The sequence below is a fragment of the Arvicola amphibius genome, chromosome 15 (genome assembly GCF_903992535.2).
Source record: "Arvicola amphibius chromosome 15, mArvAmp1.2, whole genome shotgun sequence".
In the NCBI taxonomy this organism is placed as follows: Eukaryota; Metazoa; Chordata; class Mammalia; order Rodentia; family Cricetidae; genus Arvicola; species Arvicola amphibius.
Window position 1 is genome coordinate 52,837,612 of NC_052061.1, and position 22,226 is coordinate 52,859,837.

The 22,226-nt window shown below is 46.2% G+C and overlaps 1 protein-coding gene across 15 annotated transcripts in view; it reads left to right on the forward strand.

Annotated features, from left to right (window-relative positions):
- Window positions 1–22,226, forward strand: part of Pard3 (par-3 family cell polarity regulator) — a 516,377-nt gene that overhangs the window by 53,353 nt on the left and 440,798 nt on the right. The window contains exon 1 of one of the 15 annotated variants that reach the window (XM_038312959.2): window positions 18,961–19,010. The exons of the other annotated variants lie outside the window; for them this stretch is intronic. The gene's annotated coding sequence lies outside the window, so the exon portion shown is untranslated. Of the gene's footprint in view, window positions 1–18,960; window positions 19,011–22,226 lie in introns of those variants that run through there. 15 annotated transcript variants of the gene reach the window in all.

Consider the following 22,226-nt stretch of genomic DNA (forward strand, 5'->3'; position numbering starts at 1 on the left):
CACACACACACCAGAGTGGTCAGAGAAAGTGTCTTTAGGGTAAGCACATACTTGTTTAATCCCACATGGGAAATAAATAGCCATGGATTGAATTAATTTTAATTTTTTTTTGTATTACTTTGAGACAAGGAAGTATGTTGTCTTGTTATTGAATTTTTCTTAATGGTGACTGTCATTTAGTTTCATGTTATTTAAAACATTAACTGAAATCGTCCTATGGCCGTGCCCTGTTTAGGTGTGTTGAAGGAAATCTGCATGGTGGAACGGCACGGTTTGGCTGATTGTTATCCCACCGTTGTCAGATTTGTGGCAACAGTGTATGGTGTCTGCTCTGTGCATTCAAGAGTGAAGTCTTTCCGCAGACACTCTGCTGAACCATAGAGCTTTCCAGAGTTACGCAGCCCAGCTACGAAAGCGTATCTTTTAACCAGCATCCACCTCCGCATTCCCACCTCTTCCCCACGCTCCTCCAGCTTCTGGGAGCCGTCATGCTAACCCCTTCTGGAAGATGGATCATGGTATTTTCCAGTTTACACAGATCCTGTACATCTTGACCGAACATGGACATTGTTAGAGAACAATGCTGTCCTGCTGTCTTTTAACTATAAACGAGAGCCATGCTACTCACTGCCTTTTCTAAGGAACCCGGGGAGTGCCACTGGGCCCTAGGGAGGTGAGGGGCAAGGTCCTCGTAGGCTGCTTTTAGCGGCTGCAGTCGCCACAGTCTGTCTGTCATCTGGGTCTGCCAGGCCTGCCTGTTTGCTCTGCCTGTTTGCTGCTGATTTCACGAGGGCAGTGTCTAGGGATCTCTTCGACAAGCAGAGACACGCTGTTGCTCTGAGCCATTTTGTAGGCAGCTCTGAGCGCATAGGAAGTCTGCCAGGGGCAGTGCTGCTGCATGTGGCAGGGAAGAGGTGCAGCGGGAGGGCATTGCATGCTCCTAGCTGGGCATTGCACGCTCCTTGCTGGGCATTACATGCTCCTAGCTGGGCATTGCACGCTCCTAGCTGGGTAGAGCAGCTCCTGGCAACTAGGGGCATGCCCGAGGCTTATACAGCCACCCCATTTCCCTTCTTCTCCCTCCAGCCTTGGCATTTGAGGTGGCTGGTACACAAGTTGACTCTTCACGTTAACTACTACAGTCACTTTAGCTTCAATGCCCATTGCCAGTTGGCACGGCGTGTAAAAATCTGTTGAAGCTTGTTAGGATGCCTTTGTGGCTCTGAGAAAGCAGATTCCAGGTTCTGGAGAGTTTGGCTGTTTGAGTTTGTGGTTCTGGGCTCTGGGTAAACTGGCAGAGCTGTGCAGAACCTGAAATTGCATGTAGAGTTCAGTCTGTTCTGAAGGCACGTGCTGGGTGTGTGCACTGAGCAATGGGTGCTAAGGTTCCATCCTTTAAGACTTGGTTCTGTATCAAGTTCCAGCGTAGAAGCCGTCAGAACCCATACCCTGTTACCTCCACGGTGTCAAAACTATGGGAGGCCATTTGTCCTGTTCCTGCCAGGAGGACTGACACATGGTAAACTCTGCCAGGTTCTTCAGGACACAGCCCACCATCTGGGGAGGACAGAGGCAGACAAGCCTGAAGGCCTACAGTGTAGTCCTCCCTGCGTTTGGTCCTTTCTGTGTTGTGTGGTCATTGCAAACCAGATATTCCCAGAGGCTTTCTGGTTGATACAAAAATAGAATGGAATTTTAATGATGAGGTGATGGTGATAAATTTTCAATGAATATCTAGTAGTTTTAGCTATAATTCTCATCCCTCAGCACATACCGCGCTTGCTCGCCTGCATGTGTGTGTGTATGTGTGTCTCTCTGTGTGTGTGTGTGTGCGTATATGTGTGTGTAGGCTGAAGCCAACATCACGTTGTCTTTTTCCATCTTTTTATCTTAAATTTTTGAAGTAGGGTCTCCCTGAACCTGGGGTTCACTGATTGGCGGGACTGGCCAGCCAGTACATTCTGGGGTTCACTGATTGGCCATGATGGCCAGCCAGTACCTTCTGGGGGGTTCACTGAATGGCCAGGATGGCCAGCCAGTACATCTAAGGATCCTCCTGTCTTTCCGTCCCTAGTGCCAGGGTTACAGGCATATCCCACCTCACCCAGCTCTGAACATGGGTGCTGGGCATCCAAACTCAGTCTTCATGCCTGCATAGCAGATACTTTCCCTCTGGGCCATCTCCCCAGATGCAGCACATAACCTTTTAAACTCAACTAATTCTATTTTTTCTTTGTTGCTTACAAAAGGTATCTTCTTAAAAGACAAACAAACAAAAAACTGTAGCTCTTGCCTCAAAGGGTATAAGAGATAATTTATCCTGGAGCCAAAAATGAGTCACTATGCTCCAGGAGCATAGATTTAGGTTGCTCCACGTTCCCTGTTCTGATGAGGTAACAATTTCATGAAGTCTTACCATCACAGCCTTGAGAACTTTGAAGACACGTTGGTGCTCTCATCGGATGGGCACATCACACAGCAAAGCAGGGACTGTCTGCCGTCAGCCTCAGATGCTGTCTGATAACGTCCCTTAGCCTACTTTAGCCTTTTCCTTTGGGCTGTTATGATATCTGGTACTGTATGAGATTTCTTCCCGAAATGTAACACCTGCTGAATATCAGTTTGATGCTCAGTGGAACAGAGCCCGGAACTCTCGTGAATGTATGTGTACACAGTGCACAGTGATACAGCCAGGTTCTCCTGCCCCAGGGAAAGGATTCCACAGTGGCACTGCTGGTGTGAGGAAAGTCCTGTGCTGACTGGCTGTCCTGTCGGTGTAGATGGTTCTGTTTCTTGCAGATGGTTCTGTTCATCTGCAAAGGGAAGTCACTCCTATATAGATTTAGAGATGTATTGCCAAATATCCAGAACTCTTAGAATGTTTGGAGCACACAAAACCCAGCGAAACATGAGTATCTTTTTCTTCAGATACTCTTCTAAAGTCAAAATGTTAGTCCTATGCAAACACAGCCGTGGGCTTTCCCAGAAGCAGTAAGTTATTTCTAAAGTGTGATGTTTTATTTTGTGTGTGAAGTGTGATATTAATTCTCTTATTATAATTAGCTTATTGCTTTGCTCATCTGCAGATAGTTGCATTAAGACAATCTTTTTATGTCAGGTTCTTCCCCTTGTGGCTGCTGGTGGATATAGCTTCCTGGAAGCGCGCTTGGCCAGCAGGCAGGAAGTTTCATTTCCAGTGACACAGACTGGTGCTGCATGCCCCTAACCCCAGCACTAGAGAAGTTGCAGGCAGGAAGCACCTTCTGCTGTGAAGAGTTCAAGTCCAGCCTGGGCATCATGAGACCCTTTTTGTTCCTGTAAAAACATGTTTTGAATTTTTTTCTGGGATTAACATTATTGGCATACTTTGCTCATAGCATGTTGACATGGTGCTGTTTATGTACGAACTTACTAAGTCGTGTCTCACATTTCCACATGTTTAGACCACTTTTTACTCAATGTAGTTAATTAATTAGTAGGCTTAGTAGATTTTATTATGTTGTGAAATGTTGGTCTCCAAAGGAAAAAGATCCATGTTGACTTTATTTCTGTTCCAAATAAAGTTGCATTTGTTGAACTGGTTTACCACAGGGGAGAAGCATTGCTTGTTGCTGTGGAGGCTGATCAGAGAGACGTCTTGAAGCTTCTGGACAGATTGACAGGAACAGGAGGAGGCCTGGGAGGGGAGAGGAAGGGAAGAAAGAATGTGACTTGAATGTATCACAACACCATCAGTGACTGATGGTGGGTGTCATTTTGCTGTTAGTGGCTGTGTGATTGGCAAAGAGTCACTACCACTGATCTGGAAGGTTGAAGACTTTGAGATACTCAGGAGAAAAATGCTCCACCGATGGATTCTTTTTTTCTTTTTACATCATTTGGCTCTCAGAGCATCCTTGTGTCCTTGGATCCTCCTGTTTCAGCCGGGGAACTTGTTGAGTTGGCAGCCTCAGCTACCATCTCCAGTCCCTGCTGGTGCTGGGAGAAACCAGAAGTAGGTTTCTCACTGGAAACAGCTCTGGCAGAATTTTCCTAGTCCTTCCCTCCTCATCACTGGTGAGGTGAGATGCAGTCTGGCACCCCTGACCAGCTGCTCTGTTGTGTTTTTCTTCTTCCCACAGTCATTTGGGACCCCACCCTCTGCTCCTCTGGGGACTTCTGGGTTCCTGGACTCTGAGCTTTGTGAAGAGACTGAGAATTGTGTTCCTCATTGCCCGTTCCCTCTCCGAGTCTCGGTTTCCTTGATCCTCTAAAGGAAGGGGATGATTGCTACACAACCATGCTTCAAGAAACACTCTGCATTCCAGGTGAAGAGACCCTGCTAGGTATACAGTCTTCTGGAACCTTTGTGAAAAGAGCAATTCAGGTGCACGGTAGTCCTTGCTCTCACTGTGCAAGATCTCTTCAGAAAGCTGCCTAGATCCTCACCGTCACCCCCCCTCCCTGCTCACAACCCACCAACCGCCTCCCTCCTGCTCCCCAAAGTGATAGCAGCGAAGAGGTTGTGTTTCTTCTTGAGTTAAAGTTGATACTAAATAACGCAGTATTGAAATACAGCATATGTAGACTCTTCCATGGGCAGGGGGTGCTCATCCGTGTCTGGATGGCTGAGTGATTAGAACTTTCTGGTTGTGGAGGGTTAAGGTGTTGTCTATCCAAGAGCCAAACTGTCTTGAGCTATCTTTTCAACAGCCATTCACTGAGCATTCCTGTGTCTGACCTCACGTCCTTCTAACTATCAGATAAAACCTTTGAATTGTGTTCTTTGAATTCCTCTAATTCCCACCAAGCCCAAAGCTAGGAATGCCCCCGGATGGTATCAGAGATCTATAGCAGAGATTTCTTTCCCTTGCTATAACCCACGTATTTGTTGTCCCAGCAATACAGTTGTAAATAAGTTATGATATTTTGGTGGGTAACTGCTTCCAGCGGATGACATTTGGGGCAATGAACCCGTGTCCCTGGGCCATGGTCACTCAGATTTGGCTCAGAGTAAACATCTACTTTCTTTCAGCTGGGAGCTGAGTTTCATACAATTTTATGAGTTGGTTAAGGATTAACAAAAAAAAAAAAAAACAGAAGAGAAAATATTTGAGTTCATTCCATCAGAGGGACCCACAGATTGATGCAGAGCCTTGTCTTGCCTGTCTCCTCTTCGTGATTGTGCTTGGTGCACCGTCTTCCACTGGCCTGACTCCGCAAGCCTCTGCCGACCTTTTCAGCTGTGGCTCCTGCGTTCCTGACTCCTAGCTGTGTACCCTGCTGCTTTGCTGTCTGTCTTAGACTGTGGCATGGCAGGGACAGAGACACTGAGAACAGATGGTGTTCATAAACAGTGTGCTTTTATCTTCTCACTTCTGAAGGCTAGGAGGGAAAGCCTCAGGCTCCAGGTCTGGGGGGAGGGCACGGTCTCTGTTTCCAAGGTGGTGACTTCCTGCTCTATCCTTACCTGGAGGAAGAGGACTAACAGGCTTAACTAGTTCCCTTTGGCCTCTTTCCAAGACACTCACCTCCTCACCTACTCCTAAAAGACCCTCCTCCTGAGAGCCATTGATTTCAGCTGTGCAGCTACTGGTGAGGTATCTGTGCTCCTGTGTGTGACGACTCTAATCACCCACCCCCCAAAAGAAGACATTAAAGGGGGGGGGGTTAGTTGGGAAGAGGAAGGGACCAGTGGCAGTAGAAGGAGGATACAAAGGGCAAAGAGGGGCGGATTATGATCAAGATACCTTACGTACATACATGAATATGTCCCTGTGAAGCCTGTCTTAGTGACCTTTCTATTGGCTGTGACGAAACAACCATGGCCAAGACAACTTATAGAAGGAAGGGTTTATTTTGGGTGTACACTTCCAGGGTCTACAGTCCACGATGACAGAACAGAAGTGACAGTTGTCAGGTGGCTGGGACAGCAGCTGAGCCTTCACATCTGGACCCACAAACCAGAAGCAGAGAGAAGTGACTGCGATTGGCTCAAGTCTCTGGAAACTTCACAGCCCGCCCCCAGTGACATACTTCCTCTAGCAAGGCCACATTGCTTAATCTTTCCCAAACAGTGCCACCAGCTGGGGGTCAAACATTCACATACCTGAGTCTTTGAGGGCACATCTTGCTCAAACCACTACAAAAATCTGATGAATAGTTAATATATGCTAATAAAAACCAAAAGGGAAAAGCTTCTGGTGGTGGGAAACCTTTTCTCTCTGTATCTCTCTCTCTTTAAACATTGTTGCTCTTTGGGATTAAGTTGCTCCCAGAATCTTAGAGGGCACAGAAATATTTAAACTATAGCTTTGTGGTTGTACTTTCAGTAGGGGTGCTGTGACTTTGCTCTGTGGCCATGTGTGACAGACATCAGACCCAGCCAGTGGAAGGGCAAACCTTGCTGGCAGAATTGCCCGAGTGCCCGCGAAAGCTTTTAGCTCTGCACTGTTGCGAGCTCAGACCTAGGCAAGCCTGCTCGCCTGACCGCCTAATCAACTTTGGCGTCTGTTGAAAAGCAAAAGACAGTTCATGTTTGAGGAGCCTTTGACTTTGTGGACTTACAGCTCAACCACACAAACAAACACTCTGTGGAAGGAATTCTTGGCACCGTGTTGATGCTTCTTGCTCCTTCCCGTTGCTCTTTGTGCTCCCCTCTCTTCCTCACCCTTCGTGCTTCTGTGATTAGCTCTTGATATTCTAGCTGGGATTTGGAACATGTCAGAATCAGGGCAGCACGAGACTGCTTTCAAACTTCCAGATGACTAAAGGAACTCATTTCCAAAAATTTAAAATGACTTCTATTTCCTCCTGTGCTTCAGTTTTCCAGAAAAGCTCTGGCTGTTCAGATCCCTTTCCTAGGAAATCTGTGTTTTGTTTATATTGTAGCTTGCTCTGTTACAGTGAAGAGTGGAGTCATTGCTAAGCTGACTTGGACCACATGCATATTACACGTATTTGTGTCTTGGGAAAGGGGACTGTATCCTTCAGAGACTCCATTTTTCCCCTCATTCACCCACCTACCCTCAAGACATCTGCAGATTATATGCTCTTATTATTAGTCCCGGCATGCATTCTTCATGTTGGGGCTGCAGCAATGGGTAGGGTTGCTCACCTCACCCACTGGCTCACAGTTTGCCTGGGTTTCAGGTTAAGTTTTGTTTGTTTCTTTTTTTCTCTTTTGCAATTATAGTGGCCATTTGTTATTCTGTGTCCCGCCCTTATTTATGCATTAATTAAAAACAAACATTTTTGTTTTGATCATTTCTTCACCTTGTGGGCACGAGGGAGCATTCCCACCCTAGGCTCATGGACATGACTGAACAGAAACGCGTGATGCAGTCTGTCAGTCACCATGCTTATGGCCTGGAGGGGAAGAGCCTGTGCCGTGCAGGGCTCCTCAGGACTCAGTGAGCAAGCAGGAGTGGGAGGCAGCCTGGTAGCACTTAGAGGTCAGGGTGGCCCCAGGTCTCTTTAAGGGTGTGACTGGCCTGTATGGGGGACCGGTTACCCTTGGATGCTGCTTACTTTTGGGGCAGGTGGGAACTGTGCCTGTCCTGTGATCACGTGGGTTAATGTCTGGTTCTGGGGCCATATCCATAGGGATCTAGTGCAGAGAGGTCCTTGCTTATTCATTGAGATCCTCCTGATTTTCTCAAGTATAAAACAGTGCTTTGTGTTCATTTAGCACTGCAGAGGGTGGTTCTTATCACTTAGAAGGTAGGGGACTACTTGAGAAGCCAACAAACGCACAGATATAGAGGTGTCATGGATATGTCAGGCTAATCACAAGCCAGGCAGAGTCCATCTGGGCTCTTGAAATGTGTCCCCTGGGGCAAGGGTCAGAGGACACACTGCTGGTTGACTATCATCCCTGTGACCTGTTGGGAGGTTGGGGGTGGGATAGCTTTTGGAGGCAGCTCCCCGTTGTGTCTGCCTGCTTGCTTTCCCTGGATTCCTAAGCAATGGATGCTGTTTGGGATTTCCCATGGAGGATTCATCCTTCCAGCTGTGGGCTGCTTTTCTTCCTAAGATTTTAACTCGGGTTGTGGTGAAAAGGAAGAAAACATGCCTGAACACGCCCTCGGTGTTCTAAATATTGATCTCTAGTGAATGCCGTGCACACTGACGGGTGAGGGGCAAAGTGCACGTCCCCTGTAATTTTCTTTGTGAGTTTTCCAACTCACAAATGGGTGGAAAGAGGGACTGGCAGATAGATTTGTGATAAGCAGTTATGGCAGAGTATGGAGTTGACTGTGTCAATAAATAGTAGGTGGCTGTAATCCCTGGAGAGCGCGTTGACTTTCTCTGTGCTCAGATTGTTGCCTACTCCTAGGAGAGAGTTTCAGAGCACAGCAGGTCTGCTTCTTGTGAAGTCTGCATTAGGAAGGAGTTGGAAGCAGCTGAGCGCAGCTTGTATCAGGACTACTGAAGCAAGGATTGTCTTCCCTCTGTCTTTGTGTAGAATGCAGAATTTTGGTGTGAAAAACGTTACATTTGTAGTTTGAAACCCCCAGCTTTATGTTTGTTTTTCTTGCAAGAGACAGGTCGGTAGTGTCAGGAGCCCTGGAGAGGACAGGCCTTTCAACCCATTGCCTGTCTAAAACAAACAAAAATAAATTAAAACATGGAAAAAGAAAAAAGCCCAACTGAGTAGATGAAATTTAGTCTTACTTAGCAGTGAATTTATACTTAGGTGTTTGATTTGGCAAATTTTAGCATATGGAATACAGCATACTTTAGCAAAAGCATTTATTCTCGTTTTCAACTGTAAACAAAAGAAAGGCAAATCATCTCATAGATGGTGCAAAAATGTGACTGTCTCTATTCTAGCTCCTTTGGTGTTTGTGTTTTTATATTTTATTGTTTATTTTTATTTTATGTGCATCGGTGTTTGGCCTGCATGCATGTGGCACCCGTGGTCCAGTGCCTGTAGAACACGAAAGACAGATCTGGAGTTACAGTTGTGAGCTGCCACGTATGTGCTGGGAACAGAATCCAGGTCCTCTGCCAGAGCGAGTGCTCTCTAATGAGTTATTTCTCCCGCCTGTTCATATTAAACAGAAGAGAGAAAAGGAGAAAAAGGAAAAGGTTTCCTTGGAGGAGGAGAGTGGAGGCGGTGGGAGCCTTCACATCTACTCTGTGGTGATCTGCTCCAAGACCCTAGCGGATGCCTGGAACCAGACAGACCGCAGCGCTGTATATGCAGTGGGCTGTGTGACTGTGGGTCCTATAGCCCCTCCAGCTAATCGTGGCTAGAGAACAATGAGGAAAATTGCTTTATGGGAACACGAATAGACTATTTCCTCTTCAGTATTTCCCAAACAACATAGTGCACCCACTATTTCCTTAGCATTGGGTTGGGACAGTCATCTAGATGTGATTTACAGCGCATGAGAAGACCAGCAGAGGTTCTGCAGTGTAGACACTGCCATTGTGTGAAAGAACATTGAACACTTGCAGATTTTGTAATCTAAAATACCGGAACCAGTCCTTGGGGATACTGAGGGATGACTGTAGGATCTTATGTTCCTTCAATAATGGTTAATTTGAGTTTAGGCACAGTATGAGATGAAGTGCAGTAGGTAATGCGAGGGTAATTATTATAGCACGGTAGTCTCACAAATGTAGTCCTCTTTGTCTTGATGGAAAAAAGTGGGCGCGCTCTCTCTCATGGTGTAGAGGGGACTTCTGCAACAATTCTTTTAGTAATAATGTTAATGATTTCTATTGTTTGCTGAAAATCCCACGGCATCTTCACAACTCTGCCGTGCAGTGGTTTTTCCTGTAGGGCCCACAAGAAGCTTGGCACAGGGGATGTGCAAGCCATGCTTCATTAGACCTTAGCAGCTTGCACTGCCAAAGAAGTTAACTCTACATTGGTGCACACCAACTTGTCTGCCACCAGCTCTACCCGTTGAATAGTCAGAAAATGTTGCTGTTTTATGATCCCCTAGCCTGGGAGGAGTTTGACCATTTACTTAGGTTTATATTCGTTTGCACAGAACCGTCCATTTCTCTTGTTTGTTTTCTTTTGGATTTTTCCTCTTTACTTAAGAAAAAGATTTGTTTCATTTTTGCTTACTGCTTGTGTCTCTTGAGTGCAGGGATTAAAGGTGTGCAACATCATGTCTTCCTTCCTTCTTGTAACTGTATTATTTTTCTCTTAGTCATTATAAACACACATATTTGTATTAAAATCCTTAGCCACTGGTAGAAAAGAAGATATTATTCTTCCTGCTCTTCCACTCTCAATTTAACCTTAAAGTGGAAGCATGTATTGGAAAGCAAAAGCATTGAACTTTCAGAGCTAATGCTCGCCATGATCCTGGGCTCCTGGGCAGGCAGGTTCAGTTCTAGTGTGGATTTCGGGACTAGATGGGCGCCATCCTGCACTTTTTCCTGAGTAACCGGTGTTTCTGAACTTTGGTTTAAAGTCTGCGGGCAGAGAGGCCCATGTTGTAGTTTGATAATAGAGCTTCTTGCTGTCATCTGATCGAGGTGTGACCAACACCTGGTGTTCTGTAGATACTTCTGTTTCCTTGTTAGACTTTGGTTCAGAACCCCAATTGTAGAGTCACTTCTGTTTCTTGTATTTGGTGAGAAAGAGGGAGCTATCCAAGGAATGTGTGTGTGTGTGTGTGGGGGGGGGTTTGCAGATGAATTGGAGTCCCAGCTGTGCCTGGTGCTGACAGCTCAGGGGGTGGCACCAAGTTCACTCCTGGCCCGCTGCCTCTGTCCCGTGGCCTTCAGTGATGCCCTGCGTCTGAGTGTGGGCTTGGCAGCAGCTGTGGATCTGCCAGAGCTGGTTGCCCGTTTATCGGAAGGCTCGGCTTATATCGTAGAGGCAGATGTGAATTTGATGTGCATTTCAGTGACAAAGCCCGGGTAGCCAAGAGAGCTTTCAAAGGGTGTAGGAACTGGGTAGCACACCGCTGCCTTCCGCCGAGCTCCTGCTAAGTTCCAGTCAGAAGGCAGAGGTGGACGCTGTCGCAGGCTTCATGGTGCCACTGTGCAGGCTCTTGGTAGCTGCCCTGCGGTGAGCACTGAACTTCATGTTTGAGCAGCAGTGTGGGAAGTGCCCTCTCGTGTCCACAGTCGAAGATGGGAATTCATTTTCCCGAGGAGAGTTCATCGCTATGGTTCCTGTCACAGCTCTTCTCGAGTTGCTGTCCATGCAACATCCTTTTCCTCTTGTGGTCATCGCGGGGTCCTGTTTGTGGTCCTTGTGCCCTGTCTTCCTCTCTTGCCAGTGTTTGCCGCTTCCTGGCCTATTTGCTTTTCTTGGTGGTTCCACTTAGAAAACTCAGATTTAGGCAGGGACACGTGGCGTGCCGGGGACACTGGGAGGGGAGGTGTGGGTCTTGCCGTCCAACTGTTTGTCTTTGAGCTCCAGCCGGGGTCCTGTGAGATGGCCTGCAGGCCGCAGTCTCTTTCCGTTCGGTGACCTTAACACAGCTTATCGCTTTATCTCGTTTTATAGCCCCGTGGTGGCTGGTTTGAGGTCATTTTGACACAACTAGAGTCATTTGGAAAGAGGGAACCCGAGTTGAGAACATGCCCCTACCAGACTGGCCTGGTAGCAAGCCTATAGCACATTTTCTTAATTAGGAGTTGATGTGGGAGGACCGAGCCCTTGTGGTAGGTGGTCCTGGGGTTCTAAGAAAGCAGTCTGAGGAAGTCAACAAGGAGCAAGCCAGCGAGCAGCATTGTGCCCTGGTTTCCTATTCCGTTCCTTCCTTGAGTTCCTGTTCTGACCTATCTGGGTGATGGACTACAACCTGTAAAATGAGATAAACCCTTTTCTTCCCAAACTGCTTTTGGTCATGGTGTTTTGGCACAACAATAGAAACCCTAAGACAGGCCCCGAAGAGGTGAAGAACCTTAATTTACTGGCACATAACAGCTGTCGGTTTTGGGGCTGCTTTCAGGTGGACGAGGAATAAAGGAATCTAGATTAATGCTCTGTGCCTGCTCAGCCCCGGCTTCAGTCAATGCTGGAGCAGGAAGGTCATCTGTGGCTGCTGTCTGTGACGGGTCCTAGGGTAAAAAGATGGTCTGTGATCTAACTTTTGTCCGCGTAAGGACTGGCTGAAGGTTACGGGAGACCTGAGGATCTCATGCTAACACGCGCTGTGTTTGCCCATGCTTCTTTATTTCAACCCAAACTTGCCCTAATAGGAGAGTTCCTGAGAGATGATCAGGCATGAGTTTGTATTTTGATTTTTGTCTGAATTGAAATCACCATAAGTCAGGACACAGTTCAGAGGACAACAAAATGGTTCAACAGGTAAGACACTTGCTTGTGACTGTATGAATTTGTTCCCTGTCACCCCGGAAAAGGTGGGAGGAGAGACTGTTGTCATTGAGATTGTCCTTCGGCATCCACAGGTACACCTTACCCCGCATGCACACACCCCTGCATATACACAGACATGATGATAATACAACTAAATAGATGATTTGAAAAGAGCCCAGAGCGTATCCTCTAGTGGACTGTAGCCATGATCCAGTGCCATGCACACATTTGGAGAGACAGGTTTGTTTTGCCCATGGGAATTTATAGTCACAGAATCTTCGAGTGTGGGGAACTCGGTTATGTAATTTATGTTAATAGAGGCATATAGCCAGATCAGGTCCCCCACCGTTTGGCAGCAGGCCACTTCTCTTTGATTGAGACACATTAAAATGAACATGTCTTTAAAACTCAAAGCTAGGTTTATTTAAAAGATGGCTTTGAGGACCAAGTTTATGAGGTCTTAGCGACCGACCATTCTTGCTGCAAATGAACGAAAGAAACTTCTTGGTGGTAGTAGAAATAGTTGTGGTTTTGTGTTTGTGTGTTCTTCAAGGCTGCTAGAATCCTTCTGGCTCTCCGTCTGTATCTCTCTGAGAGACTAGCCGTTTTCCAGTCCTGCCTCTGGCTTTGCCTTAGTCCTAAAATTTCAGGTCTCTATTCTGACTTGGAGATTGTGAAGCCAGTGGTCCCGTGTGATGCAGATTTACAGCTGTGCAGGACAGGGTGCAGTCAGCTCTCTCCAGGTTCCAGGCTCCACTTGTGGAGTTCCACAGGCAAGTAGCTGATGGTTCGTTACAAGTAGCTGATTGTTGGTTACAAGTTGCTGATCATTTGTTAGAGGGCTGTAGCTGGCACCCTGTGCCTTTGCAACGGACCCTGACTGCTTCTCTGCCTCTTTTACTTACCCCTGGAGTTGATCTGATAAAAGTTAGATATGCATCAGGCCTGGGCTGAAGGCGGGCAGTGAGTTGAGACACGTCCTGTACCAGTGGTAAAGCTGGTAGAAAATGGTTCTTTCTAAAGCGAACTCAAAAGTGAAGCCGCCTGATCCTGGGGCTTTCAGTGTGGGAAAGTTTCTGATTATGAATGAACACTTAAAAATATACAGGCTGATCCACATTTGCATATTATTTCAGTTATGGTAATTGGTCCACCTAATTTAAGTTGTCACATTTATCTGAATATATCTGCTTGTACTATTTCATTTTCAGCCTTTAACAACTCTACGATGGGCACTAATGCTATTAGTATTTTTAGTATTATAATTTTTGTGTATGTGTACATATGTGTGTGTGTGTACAAGTGTGTACAGGTATGTGCATATGTATGTATGATGGTAAGAGGGCCACCTGGGGTATCATTCTTCAGGCACTGTCTACCTTTTCTTAAAAATTAAAAAAAAAAATTTTTTTTTGAGACAAGGTCTCTCGTGGGCCCGGAATTTACCATGGATGCTAGGCTGGCTGGCTGGTTAACGAGCCCCATAGATCCTCCTGTGTCCCTCCCTCCCCCACTACTGGGATCACACGCATGTGCTATCACCAAGCCTGGCTTTTTACGTGAGTTCTAGTTCCATCTAGTGATGGAACTAACTAACTAGACATCTTCACACTTGCAGGGTAAGCCCTTTCTGGACCTACTGACTTTTTGGTTTTTCGAGACGAGGTTTCTCTGCAGCTTTTTTAGAGCCTGTCCTGGAACTAGCTCTTGTAGACCAGGCTGACCTCGAACTCACAGAGATCCGCCTGCCTCTGCCTCCCGAGTGCTGGGATTAAAGCTCGTTTGTCCCTTTTATCCCTTTCACTTCTTTTTCCGTGAGCGCCTCAGGCGCAGACTTAGGTGATTGACTTTCGCTTCTTTGTGGTCCTGCCCTCCGCGTTTAGAGTTGTGGGTTCCTTCCCAGGTTTTAGATACTATCCACAACTTACGGTAGGCTGCAGTTTTATTTTCCTGCTGTCCAGAATATTTCTAATCTTTCTGAGTCCTTTTACCCGTGAGCTACCAGGGAGTAAGTTTCCAAACTTTCAAATATGCAAATGGCTTGGAAGATGCTCCCAGGATCCCCATTGCTGACTCTTAGCTTCATTCTGTGGTGAGTTCTGGGTGCGCGCAACCCTTTTTTGCTTTTAATTCTAGTCAGAAAAGGCGCTGGGCTAGGCCCGGAGCTCTGTCTCTGGTCAGGAGCCGAGGGGGCTTGCTGCTGGAGTCTGTGTTCTAGGTGCTTGGGGGCAGGGGCTGGAGTGGGGCTGGAAGGGAATGGACACACTTGTTTCTGGAAGCTTCCTTCCGTTCACGCCTGGCTCTACAGCCGTGAGTCAAAAGCCATAAAGCATGTCAACAGAGAGATACTAATAGTCCATGGAAGGAGGGAACTTAACTGGCTTCTTCCTCAGACTGTAAATTCATTCACAAGCTTTGGGCAACTCAACAAACAAATAAAGATGAGAATTTGATTTAACTTCCTGAAAGTCTTATTTCTACCCACCAGTAGTCTGTATGTGTGCATACAGAGTCACGGGATGATGGCTTCGCCAGTGGATGCACTCAACTTTTGTTAGGAAATACCATTTTAATCTAAAAATTTTCTCATGGAAATGACATTAGTCAGGGTTCTCTAGAGGAACAGAACTGGTGGAATGAATGTATATTTGTATCAAAAGGGATTTATTAGAGTGGCATACAGTATCTGGCTAGTCCAGCCATGGCTGTCTCCACACAGAAAGAGCTCAGCTAGTCTTCAGTCTGTGTGAGAATCCAAAGGAGCCTGTGCTTGTTGGGGGATATTATTTTCAGGTGTGTGACTTTTGTTTACGCTGCATTTGTTTAACTCTGTGAAGCTGTGTTCCTGTGCCTGTCTAAAGCTCCTGGTGGTTCTAAGAAAGAGATGAATGGCCCGTCGTGAGGCAGGGGCAAGGATAGGAGGGGCTGACAGGCAGAGAGGATAAATAGAAGGAGAAATCTAGGCGAAAAGGAGGTGGAGGACCCCTGGGGCCAGCCTCCCAGCTACACAGCAAATACATGGAGAAAGTAGGTTATACAGAAATAGAGAAAGATAAGAGCTCAGAGGGAAAAGGTAGATGGGATAATTTAAGAAAAGCTGGCGAGAAACAAGGCAAGCTAAGGCTGGGCATTCATAACTAAGAATAAGCCTCCGTGTGTGATTTATTTTGGAGCTGGGTGGCAGGGCCCCCTCAAAAAGCCAAAAGAGCAAAAAGACATTACATGAAATGCTCTAATACAAGCAAAGGAATACCTCAGCAGCAGGGTGGATGAACTTGCCAGAGAGAGCCATGGCAAGCAGGCGAAAAGCAAAACTCTTCTTTCAGGTCCTGTGATGTGGCTGCCACCAGTGCGTGGCCCAGATTTAGGGTGGGTCTTCTCATCTCAAGAAAATCCCCTTCAGGTGTGCCCAGCGGCTTGATTTCAGTTGATTCTCGATGTAGTCAAATTATAGCCAAGATTAGCCATCTGGAAACAAACACTGAAGTTTGGTATTTTGAGCCTCATTCTGTACTGTCCCCGTGCTGAGGCAGTTTGCACGCTTTGGCAGAGTTAGGATCCAAGTCACCATGCCGCTCCCAAACAGAATTCATCCCCGTTAGGGCAGCAAACCACCTGGAAATGGGAATTACATTTAATTTTATAAGAATGATAATTAACTGAATTTCAGTTAACTCTGGAACCCTCTCCCACCATGACAAGGTCTTATGTAGCTCAGGCCGGCCCCAAACTCTGTGTCGCTGAGGATGGTCTTGAACTTCTGATCTCTTTCCTCTACATCCTGGGTGTATTTCTGCAGCAGAACTGTGTGCATTGTTGGAAAGTACTTCATGACTGAGCTATACAGTCAGCTGTGGGCTATCCATGTCTATATACATACATATACATCAGTATCTACATATTTATAGACTATATAGGTTTTAAGTATTCCTTGCACTGGGTTGTGATAGATTAAAAATCATGGCAGATTATAACCACAACCCTGAACACTTACTTCAGTAATACTGTTAGTAATATATTCAGTAACCGTAGTTACTTCAGTAATAATGATAGTAATATATTCAGTAACCTTAGTTACTTCAGTAATAATGATAGTAATATATTCAGTAAGCTTACTTAGTAATAGAAAAGTAACGTTTTAGAAACAGGCTAAAGAGAAACTTCTGTGAAAATGGATCTTCCCGTGTACTTTGGAAGCTGGTGGTAAACTAAATTTCCTTGACATAAACGTCCTTGACATAGCTGGACGTGTTTTCTGGATGAAAAGGCCCTCGATTTGACTCTTGCATTCTGTTTTCTCATCTCCGTCGTTACAAAAGGATGTGGTTTCTAAAAGATGGCCGCTATGCATGGTACCCCAGGTTCCATTCTCAGGAGTCAGTAAACCAGACACTTGTAATCCCAGAGCTTGGTAGTTGGAGGCAGGAGATAGGAGAATAAAATCCTCTTTCGCCACAGAGTTTGAGGCAAACCTGGGATACCTGAGACCTGTCTTGGAAGGCAAAAAAGAAAAAAGATCCAAGGGTATGGGAAGTAGTGGGACATCTGTGGTTCATGTGTGGAAAGTAGTGGGCACATCTGTGGATCAGGTGTGGAGAAGCAGTGGGCACATCTGTGGTTCAGGTGTGGTCACATGATCTCAGACCAGTGTGGGGCTCTGAGGAGTTGCTGAGCATTTGAAGGAGACTATGAGCTTTCCTCTGACTTGAGCTTTGTTCATGGCTTGGGCTCTACACAGCTAAAACTCTCCAGGCTGTATCAGAGGAGCCCTGGTTCCCACAGGAGGGCATCCATAGCGTATTAGGTCCCACATGAGTGCAGTGCCCATCGAAAGCCGAAAGAGGGCAGCAGATCTCCTGGGACTGAGCTGCCATATGGGTGATGGGAATTGAACTTGGGACTTCTGGAAGAGCAGCCAATACTCTTAACCAGTGAGCTGTCTCTCCAGTCCCCTCCCCCAGGCGTGGATTAGAAGGATCATTGCTTCCTTTCCCCAACCCCTTTAGATGTCATCTCTCTTTGGGGGCTGGAGCCGGGATGGAGGTTCCCTGAGTCCTGGTGGGTATAGATCACTCACTCTGGTTCCTTTAGGATATTTTCCTTATATAATGAAGTTGATTTGCTGTGACTTCCTTAATGAGTTTTTAGTTAAGTCCACTGGGCACTTAGTATTCTGATTTGTTTATGGCATTATGCCCTTCTGGACTACAACTTAGATTACGTAGAGACGCTTAGCTTCCATTTCACATGTTAACACTTATGATTCTCACAGCTTTTCTCTTCCTTGTGTTTTTGTATCTCCAGAGTAGACTGATTGGCACATTCTCAGGGTTTCTCTATAGGGGTAGTTTGGGAAGCTTTCGTGGCAGAAAACTCCCTATGTTATGTCAGGCACAACAAGTTATTTAAATAATTCATATACTCGGCGAACATATGGGCCTTTTTATTTGTGCTTCTAGGGACTGAGAAAGGAAAAGTTCAGCAATGCTTATACTCTGCTGATCAGTAAACAGTCTCCTGCCTCTTGCACTGGCAACGCTAATAAGGATGTTAAAGCAGGCAAGGCTGCATCGCCTTCGGCGTGGACCACGGCAGAGGGTGCAGTTTATACATGTCGTCTTGCTTTTGCTGCTTGTCAGCTAGGACTGAATCAGGACCAGACAAATTCGCTGTGTCTGCAGTCCTGGTCGTCTAATGTGGGGTTAACTGGCCACGAATGAGTCCGTCTTTCTATTCTGATGAATTTTAAAAACAATACTTTGTGTCAGAATTAGGTATTTCACTATGAGTAAATATGTGTGTGTGTGTGTGTGTGTGTGTGAGAGTGTGCGTGTGGTGCATGTGTACATATCTGCATGTGTACATATCATGGCACACATATGGAAGTCAGAGGTTGTCATGCTCTTATGACCACTGTCTTTATCTGTTGAATCACCTGACCCACCTTGAAGCACCATGTAATTTGGCCAACTGCCATGTTTGGGAGTGTTTTCTAAATGTATAGTCCAGGCTGGCCCCGAACTCGTGATCCTCCTGCCTCCACCTTCTTCAGCAAATCCTACTAGTGTGTGCCACCACAACCTGCTGAAAGTGTTTAAGAGGCTATTTTGTTAACTGTAAGCTCCCTCCCTCCCTCCCTCCCTCCCTCCCTCCCTCCCTCCCTCCCTCCCTCCCTCCCTCCCTCCCTCCCTTCTTCCCACCTTTCACTGGGGATGGAGTTCTACCAAATGCCAGCTCAGGAGAGGGGAATGAGAGCACCCCACATTTGAGTCTCAAACTGGAGAATGTTTGACAACAGTGCTGGAAGGATTTTTAATTTTTTTTTTTTTTTTAAATTCTGGCACTAATGTGTAGCATTTGGAATAGAGATGAGGCAAGAACAGAAAGAAAATCTTATGGACTTCCAAGTGCACATAAATCATCGTGTATATAATACAGACTTCCAAACACATATAAATCATCATGTACATAAACTTGGATCATTTTTCTTTTTCCAAACGAACCCAGAGTTTGTTGACCTGCTGTGTCCAGACTTGCATCAGTTAAATGAGTTTCAACCCTTTCCAAAGTCCAGAGAGGTCGCTCTGTACTTCCCATGTGTGCAGTATAAAAGGGAATGACCTGCCGGTGTCTGGTCAGGAATGGCCTGTCCACAGAGAGGATGTTGACACATCATGCCTTTCACAGTGCCTGTCACAGAGCCTGGGAAAGTGGGAAAATAGCCCTGAAGGTACCCTATGATTCCAGTCCCTCTTCTAGAGAGTGCTCATCCAGAGTAGGGACACGTGCTTGCACCACACAGCTTCCCAGGGTCCTCATCCCCTTCCTGTCCCCGTGGCTCCCGTGGCTCCTGTGGCTCCTGTAGGTATGTGTTCCTGTGGCTCTTGGGCCAAGGCATTTTTGCTTCTTTGCATGACAGACTTCGTGCACTACATCACAAAAGTGGGATGGGCATGTATGGGCTGTGTGTGTGTGTGTGTGTGTGTTTGAAAAATAGTCCCATTAGAGAGCTTTAAAAATGACACGGCTTCTGTGGCAGCTGAAACACGCTTTAGGCAGAAATCTGTGAGGCGTACATTGATAATTCACAAAGAACTTTAAAGCCAAAGGACTCAGATATATTCCTGTCTTCAGAAACTGATGCTTAGATACTGCATTTTTATGTTATGAGTGTGGGATCTCTCTTTCTTCCTCCTTCCCCACAACCCCAAAAGTGCTTCCCCAGGGCAGGAGAATTAGCCCACATCAGGCAATCAGGCAATCAGGCAAGAGTTGCTCTGGGAATTGTGGAGAAGTCGCTTGTTTACATAGTCACTTTTATTATTTAGGCCAGGGCAATCTGACATCCATCAGCCCCACCTGAATTCCTCCTTTGGTGGGTCTGGGTTGGCCTGGGAGGTAAGTACTGGTTAGCCATCCAAGTTGATATATCCAGGGTGAGACCCATCACTGCCTTCCTCAGTCTCTTTAAAGAAAGGTTGCCATTGAGTATTTTTGTCTTCCCAAAAGATTTCACAGCCCAAGACCTAAGTTCACACGGTTGAGAAGCGCAAGGACCCTTTTGAAAATCTTGTTTTGCAAAATAGCCCCTAGCCCTTCCTGAGCAGTGACTAATGAACAGCCCTGAGCTGTTGGAAAATTTTAATTTATTTTGTAAAGCTTGCATCCCATAGTTGAGTTGCATGGATAACCATGATGCCTTTTCTGCTTTGTTCCTGCCCACCTATCACCTCTTCACTGAGACGGGCCTTACTTTCAGACTGGAATCTCAACTCACTAGACTCCCACCCCCCAGCTTTTACCGTGAGGATAGGTGTGTGCCATCTCTCCCATTTGAAATTCTTTAAATGTATTGGGTCCATCTAATCCTTGAGAGAGCTCTGCGAATTGGATGTTCTTGCTGCGTTTCTCTATGTGGAAAGTTTCTCTATATGAAGTGTTTACCTCCTGCACATCTAGTTTCATGCCTGAGAGAGCTGACCGGAAGCTTACAAAGCGGAACCCAGAAGCTCTGCCGTGCCTGACTCAGCTGTCACCTCCTTTAGCCTAGCCTTGTCCCTGGGGCTGCAGCACCAGTAGACGGAGCGATATGTTTTTAGTTAGAGTCACCATTGCTGCGATGAAACACCGTGACCAAAGCAGCTTGGGGAGGAGAGGGTTCATTTGGTTCGTGCTTTCACATCACTGGTAGTCCCTGAAGGATGTCAGGGCAGGAACCTGGAGGCAGGGACTCATGCAGAGGCCATGGATGGGTGCTGCTTACTGACTTGCTCTGTATGACTTGCTTGGCCTTACTTACTTGCAGGACCACTAGCCTGGGCACTCAGGCACTACCCATAGTGGGCTGGGCCCTCCGGTGTCAGTCATTAATGCCTGCAGCCTGATCTTATTGGAGGCATTTTCTCAGTTGAGGTTTCTCCTCTCAGGTGACTCTAACTTGTGTCAAGCTGACATAAAATTACTCAGCATTGCCTGTGGGGTGGCTTGTGGGGAGTAGCCTGGGAGCAACACTCCCTTCTATGTTCTGTTTTGAAATGGCACATAATAAATATACAAATTAATATGCCATGCCTAATTTTTTATGATTCCTGGTGTTTGAAAACTGCCCCATTTGATTAGTAAGCATATTTTATTAGTATTTTCTGTCTTGTGCAGTAACCAGATAATTTAAATATTTTCTGTAGCAGTAATCAGATAATTTAAATATTTGTCTGGGTTTGGGAATAGGATAGCCCATTACATATAACTTAATATTTTATTGGAAAGTTTAGAAAGTCATTAGCAGACTTAGAATTTTTTTCTAACAAATTTAGAAATACGTGAGCATTAAAGAAACAACAATCAACAAAACTAGGCCAGGATGGAGCTGAGTGGCAGCATTCCCGTCTGGCTGCTGGAGTCTGTGGGTTCCCCTTCAGTACTGCAAAGAAAACAGCTTCTCTAGTAAAATGAAGTGTCAGAGAAACAAGCAGAACCACCGCAGAGGTTCCCTTCAGTTGTCTTATTGCTGACCGCTTTACTTTTTAGTTTGTGAACAACTCTGGTTGTATTTGTGCGCACACGTGTGTGCCACCGTAGTGTGTGTCAGCCAGAGGAAAACTTGCAGAAGGCGGCTCTTTCCTCCCACCATGTGGCTCTCCCCTCTGTCTTCTCGCCAGCCCCCGGATTTTGAGTCAGGGTTTCCCACCCATGGATGCTGGCACTTTTGCTTGGTGTCTGCATTACCTGTTTCCCCAGATTTCCTGTTGCTGCTCTCTGGCACCTGGTCGCATAGCTTCCCGCTCTGCCCAGTGTTTACCTAGGTGCAAGGATCTGAACTCGGGTCCTCATGCTTGTAGGGCGAACACTTTACACATGGGGTTCTTGTCTGGGCTCCCAAGGCCGTGGTAACTGCGGAGGGAAAACCATAGATCATGATAGAGTTTCCTACCACGATGCATTGGTTTTGTTTTTTAATCTTAAAAAAAAAAAAAAAGTTACCTAGAAAAACACCTTAAATAGTGTCACTTGCTTTTTTGAAAGCTTCAAACTGATTTTTTAATTTTCTCTTGAACATTTTAGTTATGTCTTTGGATGCTAGTCATGATGTTTCCTTTAAGTGTGGTTTTGCCTTGATTGGACACAAGAGCCCTCGTTTTTTTGTGCCTGCCGAGAATGGGACAGAGAATCTGCTTATGCTCAGAGAGCGCCATCTGCTGGTGGCTTGGGTTTGTACACCAGGAAGAGACCTGTCTCTAAAGAATTGCTGGAGCAGGAACTTAGCTACAGCGAGCCACACAGCAGCCTGAGCCTCTCAGGCTTTCTATGTGTCACCCAGAAACCAAGGAGCTCTTAAGGAAAGGAACCATCCTTGCAGCCTGTAGGCTGTGACCAGGCCTGCAGCCCCAGTGCCTGTCCATCTGTCCATGTCACTGTAACTAATACCCAAATTTGTCTTAAAGCACTG